Source organism: Schistocerca nitens, chromosome 7, assembly GCF_023898315.1.
Source record: "Schistocerca nitens isolate TAMUIC-IGC-003100 chromosome 7, iqSchNite1.1, whole genome shotgun sequence".
Classification (NCBI taxonomy): Eukaryota; Metazoa; Arthropoda; class Insecta; order Orthoptera; family Acrididae; genus Schistocerca; species Schistocerca nitens.
In genome coordinates, this window is record NC_064620.1 from 118744120 (window position 1) to 118752584 (window position 8465).

General features: G+C 36.7%; 1 long non-coding RNA gene across 1 annotated transcript; it reads left to right on the plus strand.

The window, feature by feature from the left end:
* Positions 1 to 341: 341 nt before the first annotated feature.
* Positions 342 to 1076, plus strand: LOC126195441 (uncharacterized). The gene is made up of 3 exons (XR_007538607.1): positions 342 to 450; positions 609 to 719; positions 898 to 1076. It is a non-coding gene; the product is annotated as an uncharacterized LOC126195441 (long non-coding RNA).
* Positions 1077 to 8465: the final 7389 nt, after the last annotated feature.

Genomic DNA, 8465 nt, shown 5'->3' on the forward strand with positions numbered 1-8465 from the left:
GTAAAGTGACTTTATGTGGATCACTACAAAGAACGTCATCTGTAAATGTATACTTGTCAACATTCCTCTTCAATGGTGAGAGCTTCTTTAAAGTCTCTAGGCTTCTTCTACGAATTTCACGTTTGTTAAAACGTTCTTTCCTTTCTTCTATTGTAGTGATGGGCTAAACTGCGATTTTCCGATATCAGTGATTTCTGTGAATGCTACTTTTCAGTATCTGTTATTCTTAACTGTGATTTGTCGCAGTTAAGAATCGCAGTTAAGGAATCCAGCTCTTGTATCCCTCCGCACTCTACCACTGCGATATCTGCTACTTCTGCGACTTCTGCTACCTGCGATTTCTGCTACTTCTGCGATTTCTGTGACTCCTGCGATTTCTGCGACTCACCACCGTATGAAAAAGTTACATCTGTCCACACAGAAAATTGCATCTCAACAAACCTGTCATTGGTAAGTATGTTTTACGTTTGTTCTTCCGTTGGCTTTAATTTTGTATTAAAGAAACAACTGTGAAAATATTAATAGTGTAATTAATGTGTAAGTAGCCATACAGTAGCGTAATAGTTCGTGTTTATAAAATGAATTCTAACATATTGTTATGTTCACAGGTACGCGAACTACATTTCAGTCACTCAGTAAAGTGATAACTCAAAATATCATTGTCAACAGATCTGGAGAAATTGCCACTGCGTCTTTAGACCGTTTTCGTCAGACGAGAGGTTAGTTTCTAAGTGTTTCGATGGACTAAATTACTTCAGTGAGATCGTTCTTGCAAATGTGAAATATACCCCATTGAGTGGCTTTCGTTAGAGCAAATTTTAGCACTCTACTCTGTCAATTATATTGCTTGTAATTAGTGACAGCAAAAATTGTTTAATAATCCTTGTGGTTTTGCAGACACAGTTCTGACTCTGATTACTGGTTGCTGTACGTATCTATCCACATCAAGGCTGTTGAGAGAGACTCGTGAAGATTCAAGACAGCTCTTAGAAGATTTTGCAGTTTAAAAGTGACATAATTGTGAAATAAGTGTGCATATGAGTGATTAAACTGTGTTTTATTGAAGTTGTGCGATTTTAAAGGAATAATAAATGTTAAATACAGTGAGTGAATAATGAAAATCTCATTTTCCACATGTTTAAGCCGTCCTATACCCGTAATTTTCCGCCACTTATTTACTGGTAAACACTAGTTGGAGAGTGACATGCCCCCCCCCCCCTTCTCCACAATCTTGGTGTGACACTGACCTGTAACATATCCCAAAGTCTACAATATGCATTTTGAGGCTGTTGATATGAAAGTGGGAAGTACAGATCTTCCATTTAAATCAGGAATAGCTTAAGTGCATTACTTGAAAGTAACACAGGAAAAGCTTACTTATGTAAGTGGTAGTAGTGTCGGCAAAAAGTTCTTGTGTGTGAAGTTGCCATGTAGAACACCAGGTGTAAAGCTTTTATCCCGAGTCTTGAACTGTGTCGGAACAAAAGTGAGGCATTCATATGACCCAATAATACTGTTTTCATTTCACTACACTTATACAGATGTCTGAGTTCCTCTGTGTTAACATCGCAAAGTCCTGTAGGCATGTGGAGTATTAAGCAAAACTGTCATTTTGGAAGCAGAATCAAACACATTTGTTACGTTACTTGATATTTTCAGGAAAAAAAGGCAATGTTGCTTCTTATTAATATAATACTTTCAGAGTCACAGCTGTGTTTGACCAACCATAATTGATGCTGAATGTGCATGTCGTCATATAATGTGAAGGGCTTATTTCAATAGTGGTAGTAGTCCATTACCTCCACTTTTCTGTCTATAATGCTTCTGAAATTAATGATCCAAACAAACATAAATAAAGGTTCATCTCTAGCAAGAAGCCATATGCTTGAATATTTCTGGTATCTCAATTGCAGATTTTTCAGCGCTCATTTTACTTTACGGCTCTGTATCTCAAAATGAACAAAAATGGACTAGTACCACTAATGAAATAAGTCCTTCATATGCACACACAGCACACCGATCTCGTGAGGCACAAGGCTCTCATAACGAAGTACGTACGTCGGTCAACAGATGGCACTAGGAAAAGAATGTTAACTGCGCTTTTAGTTGCTACTTGCGACTCTTAGTTGCGATTTGTCACAGAAATCGCAGTTTCTCGGTAGCGAATAGCGTAGTATGAACTTTGCTCAACAGATGGCAGTGCTAACTGCGCTTTTTAGTTGCTACTTGCGACTCTTAGTTGCGACTTGTCACGGAAATCGCAGTTGGACTCCATAGCGTACCTCAGAGATGGACGTAGTACGAACTTTGGCCAACAGATGCCACTGTTAACCGAGCTTTTTAGTTGCTACATGCGACTCTTAGTTGCGACTTGTCACTGAAATCGCAGAAAGCAGTGCTAAATTCGACCAATAGATGGCTCACGTCTTTGAATGTGAAATACTACTTGCGACTGCTAACTGTGACTGAAATCGCAGTTAGATTATGTAAAGTTGCTACTGTGATATCTGTGACTTCTCAGTCACTGTGATTTCTAACAGATACGCGATTTCCTGCCCACCACTATTCTATTGCAATCGGTGTGTTATCATTGGCGCTACTACCACAAGGCAAATTACAAGACGGATACGCATCACTCTTAAGGATTAGTTTCCGCGGTAAATTTAACAGTTCTGAACGTAAGTCCCGGATATAATCCGTTTCCTTGAAATGACGAGAGCATATTCTAGCGTTCCCTACGTTCACAGGATCTTTCCTAAAGCATTTTGAAAGCCAAACCTTTTGCAGACTTTCATCACGTGGGAAACAATGCAACACTATTTCAGTCCCTTTTGTATTGCGATTGTGAGAGTTACAGCCAACAACAGCACAACCTGGCATTGCTTCCACACACTCAAATACTTCGGACAAACACTCACTGCACAAACATAACCAAACGGAAACGACAACACGCACGAAACACACGGACGAACCACGACAACAAAAAGCTCAGATGTACACTTCGCGCGCGCCAAGAGCTGTTCCTCAGTGACGTCTTGCGCAGAACGTCAGAAATGGGTTTGCTTCTGCGCAGCAGTTACTGCTCCCTCGTGAGCAGCTCCATGAGGCATGGAGCAATAAGCCGTTGCCCGTTGGAAGTCCACTGCCGAAATATTGAGCCATGCTGCCTCTGTAGCCACCCGTGATTGCAAAAATGTGTCCAGTGGAGAATTTTGTGCACAATTTCACCTCTCGAATATATCCCATAAATTTTCGATGAGATTCATGTCTGGCGAACTAGGTGGCAAAGTGGGCATGACATCGTTGTTTGGGAACATGAAATTTCAACTATAGAAATAACGTCACTAAGAACAATAATAATTTGCCTGTACAGAAGCCCAGATAGGGAGTCAGCAAACTTCAACATAAATATCCAGAAAAACTGAAACCAAAAACAAAATCTCATGACTTTTCTTTCAAAGTATAATTCACAGACAACTATAAACTCTCCCACTAGGATTACCAAAACAACATGTACCACTACTGACCAAATATTCACAAATGCAGGAAAAACTGCTTCCAGACTGGAACCATAAGTACAGGATTATTGCAGTAAACAACAACAACTGATCAATCTGTCCTTATCTTATGACGGCAACAGTAACAGAAGACACTAGATGTTTAAATGGGTCTGAAACAATAATTGTTCAAGTATTTGCAAGTAAGAATAAGTGTGAGCATATCACTGAACTAATAGATACGGGGTTCTCGGATCATAAGGCAGTAACGTTAACATTATATAATATATCCATTAAGGATCCTGTGGTACATGAAAAATACAGAGAGAAAAGATTTGTTAATAAAGACAGCATAAGACTTTTTAATCACATGTTAAAATTATAACTTGGGACATAGAATCAACCTGTGATGTAAATAAAAAATTTGAGTCTTTACTAGAAAGTTATTGGCATTGTTAAGATGTCGCAATTCCTATTGAAAGAGTCAAAATTAAAACCAAAACAAAGACATGGGAAACACAGGGATTAAAAAAAATCTGCAGACACTCTCCAAAAGTTAAACAAATCTGCAAAAAATACGGTTGCATTAAAACCATATGTGAAAATTTACAGGAAAGTATTTAAAAAGTTATAAAAGCAGCTAAGAAACTAAATAATGGCTCATATATCAGTAAAGGTACTACCAAAATAGAATCAACCTGGGAGGCAATAAATAGGAGCATCAGTAAACAAAAAAGTAAAAACTTCATTGTTGTAATTAAAACTGAAGGGAAAACAGTTGAGGTCCCCCTACAGATAGCCAACATATTCAACACACATTACACAAATATTGCAACAAATCGAATTCAAAGAAGATGTGATTTCAGCTCCAGAGTGCAACTACCAATGAATGATAAAACCATGTTTCTATATCCTGTTACTGCATTAGAGGTACAAAATGTCTTAAATCAGTTAAAAAATAAAATTACATATGGCTGTGACGGGATTCCAGACAAAGTAATAAAGAACACTGCAAGATACATAGTTTCCCCAGAAAAACTAAAGAAATCGATTGTCAATCCTATTTACAAGAAGGGTGACCAGTCCAGTCTTATCAATTACTGGCCTATATCACAGTTATCCGGATTTTCAAAAGTAATTGAAAGGGTAATACATGAAAGACTGTCTCATTTTCTTAATAAAAATCAAATTCTAGTTAATGGGCAAAACGGTTTTAAGAAAAATAGGTCAACTGACTCAGCAATTTATAACTTTTTAAAACTGATCATAAATTCTGTAGACAAAAATGAATTAAACTGTGGCCTGTTTATGAACCTGTCTAAGGCATTCAATGTCACTGACCATAATTTACTGCTCAGGAAACTATAGAGCTATAGGGTTCGTGGTGTAGCATATGACTGGTTCAAATCCTATCTTTCTAGTAGGTACCAGAAGGTAGGGATACAGCATGCAGGTAAAGTCTACTCATCGGCATACCAAAGAGTCAGGTATGGTGTGCTGCAGGGCTCTGTACTGGGGCCTTTGCTGTTCTTAATATTTATGAATGATATGACAAGCCATATATCAACAGCTGATACAGTATTGTTTGCCGATGACACCAGTCTGTTTGTCAAAGCTATGTGGTTCACAAACAACAAATTAATTGTGAATGACAAAAAAACAGTTTGGATGAACTTCAGACATATAACAAAATAAAATCTGAGCTCAGTGTAAGATAGAGAACCCCCCTCCCCCATACTAAATTGTTAGGATTATGGTTAGATTAATATTTAATGTGGGAGAAACACACAGAAATGTTAAACAAAAAATTGTTAGTATTGTTATGTCCTTAGAATACTAAAAATACCTGTAGTGTTGATGCAGTGTTATGTTCATACTTTGCATTCATACATAGCACACTAAGATATGGTATCATATTTTGGGGGAATACCAGTTTGGCCAAACACTCATTTGTGCTTCAAAAGAGGGCAATAAGGATAATAAGAGGTATGACACACAGAAAATCATATAAAAAAGTTTTCAAAGAAATACAATGGCTTGGTTCAAATGGCTCTGAGCACTATGGGACTTAACTTCTGAGGTCATCAGTCCTGGAAATACAAATCATGATTCTACCATGCATCTATGCTTATGAAAGTATATGTTTTATGAAGGTACACCAGGAACATTCTTTGTTAAACACTCAAGTTCATAACTACATAGAGAAAGTCACACAAAAGCTATATATAAAAAAAGTGTTCTTTATCAGCCAAAATTCCAAATATTCAAAAAAGAACTTTAAAAAAAATGTTAATTAGCAAGAGTTTTATAGTATCAAGGAATACTTAAATCACCAGCATTCAGTATACAATAGCTTATTTCCTTCATCATAATGACCCAAAATGCTCATTGAAAACTAAATTGTATTCATTTATTATTCTAATTTAGCATATTATGAATGTTGTTATGTGTATGGTTTCATGTTATATGTAATAATATTTTTTTTATGGACATATAATTGTAAATCTTTTCATGTCCTATTTTCTATGTTAGACAATGTATGACAAATCCTTTATCATTTTTATAATGATGAGATACAAGGATGCTAAGTAAATAAATAAATAAATTGAGCATTATGGACAGTATATTGCTTTCCATACAATACCGATACCTAAAACCATAAATCAAACAGAATTAGTCAAAGAAGAACAACTCCTGACAAACAGAATATAGACACCTTCAGACAACTGTTAGCTAAGGAAACATGGGATGAAGTATATGTGCATGGAGGCACATTTGAAAAGTTCAACAGATTTATGGAAATATTTAGCAACTACTATGAAACTGTGTTCTCAATAAAGAAACATAGACTGAGGTCTAATAATAGAAAGAAATCTTGGGTAACAACTAGAATAAAGCTCTCAAACAACCAAAAGGTAAAACTATATGGTATTATAAAGACACAGCATGTAGGTGATGAATTTAATGCTTGTCAAGGAAGAAAAAATGAAGACAAATGATCTATACATTCAGTCTGCTGGAATCAAGACCAAAGCATTGTGGAAAGTTGTGAAACAACTGACAGGTAATGTCACTACTAGAAATGCCAATATCATGCTATGTCAACAAGGAGAGAAAATAACAGATCCAAGAAAAGTAGCAAATACCTTCAACAGCTATTTTACAAACATAAGTGAGCAACTAATAAGTAACATTACTCCAAGTAATCAAAATACAACGGCATCACCACTCAAGCTCAACAGCTCAGCTACATATTGTACCTGTACCCAATGAATGAAGAAGAAATCCTGACCATCATGAAAGTATTAAAAACGAAACAATCCTTAGGAGTAGATGGTATATGCAATAAAATAATAAAACCAGATGTAGTGAACTCATTGTAAAATCACTATCATAGTTATGCAATAGATCACTGGCATCAGGTACTTTCCCTTCTTGTCTAAAAATTGCATAATTGAAACCAATCTATAAAAAAAGAAACACAGAAGAACTTGACAAGTATAGGCCAGTTGCCCTATTGTTTGGCTTCTCCAGAAATTCTAGAGAAGGTCTTCCATAAAAGACTTACAGCCCATATGGAAAAAATATCAAATCCTACCCACAGAACTACACAGGTTTAGGAAGAATCGCTCAACCAACAGTGCTATCTATGAACCTAAGCCAAAACTTCCCAGAAAGTGGACAGTGACGAATATATCATTGGCGTATGCCTTAACTTGTCAAAAGCATTTGATATGGTAGATTATGAAGCACTCCTACAGATATTAAATCAACTAGGCTTCAGAAGCACACCTAATGATTGGGTCAGGTCATACCTTTGTGGATTAAAACAAATAGTGGAAATACAACACATTGACTACAACAAAATGACAAATCATTGCTCAGATTACCAAGACATGAAATATGGTGTTTCCCAAGGATCAGTTCTGGGACCAGCACTGTTCCTCCTTTATGTAAATGACCTAGAAACAACATACAGTGTCAAAATGCTTACCAGTTTGCTGAGGACATAAGCTTTCTCGTTACTACTAAATAACAAAACCTACTTCAAGGAAACATAATAAAGACAATGGATAGCATTACAGAATGGTTCACATACAATAAGTTAATCATAAATGAAGGAAAAATTGTAGCAATCAACTTCCATAATGTCAAAGAAAAGTTTTTACAAACTATAAATATCCAGTTGCCAAACAAAGCTGTAAATAGAGTTGACCTGGCGAAGTTTCTTGGGCTACGGATCCAAGATACTGTCAGGTGAGGAACTCATACTGACAATCTCAGCAAAAAATTGAACACATCATGCTATGTGATGAGGATCCTTGATAGCTGCTGTAGCAAAGACTGCCTAAAAAGTGTGTACTATGACAGCGTCCAGTCAATCCTGAAGTTTGGAGTCATTTTCTGGGGATCTCCTTCAAACACCATCAAGCTCTTTAGAATCCAAAAACGAATCATAGAAGGTGCTTTGCACAGAAAATCTTGAAAGCCTCTCTTCAGAAAACTGCAAATCCTCCCACTTCCATGCCTTCATATATATGAAACCAGAGTATTCATATAGCAGTATGCGACTTGATATCCCACACTATTCCTCAGAAATGAAGATGTACACACTCACAACACAAGACAAAAAATAGAACTCTGTATGCATCATACAAAAACTATGCTCTACCAAAATGGAGTTCCGCATCTTGGAAAAAAGATATTCAGGAGACTACCAAGTAACCATACAATCACGCTATAGCCCATTAATGCCAACTTTCACCGTACTGTCCTAATCATCATATGTCCCACATTGATTTCTGTGGTTATTTCATGCAGTGGTGCTTGTCTGTTAGCACTGACTATTCTAGACAAACGCCACTCCTTTTTGTCGTTACATGAAGGCCATCAAACATTGCATTCTCTCATCTTGAGAGATAATGCCTGAAAGTTGACATTCTTGGCACACTCTTGAACTGTGGATCT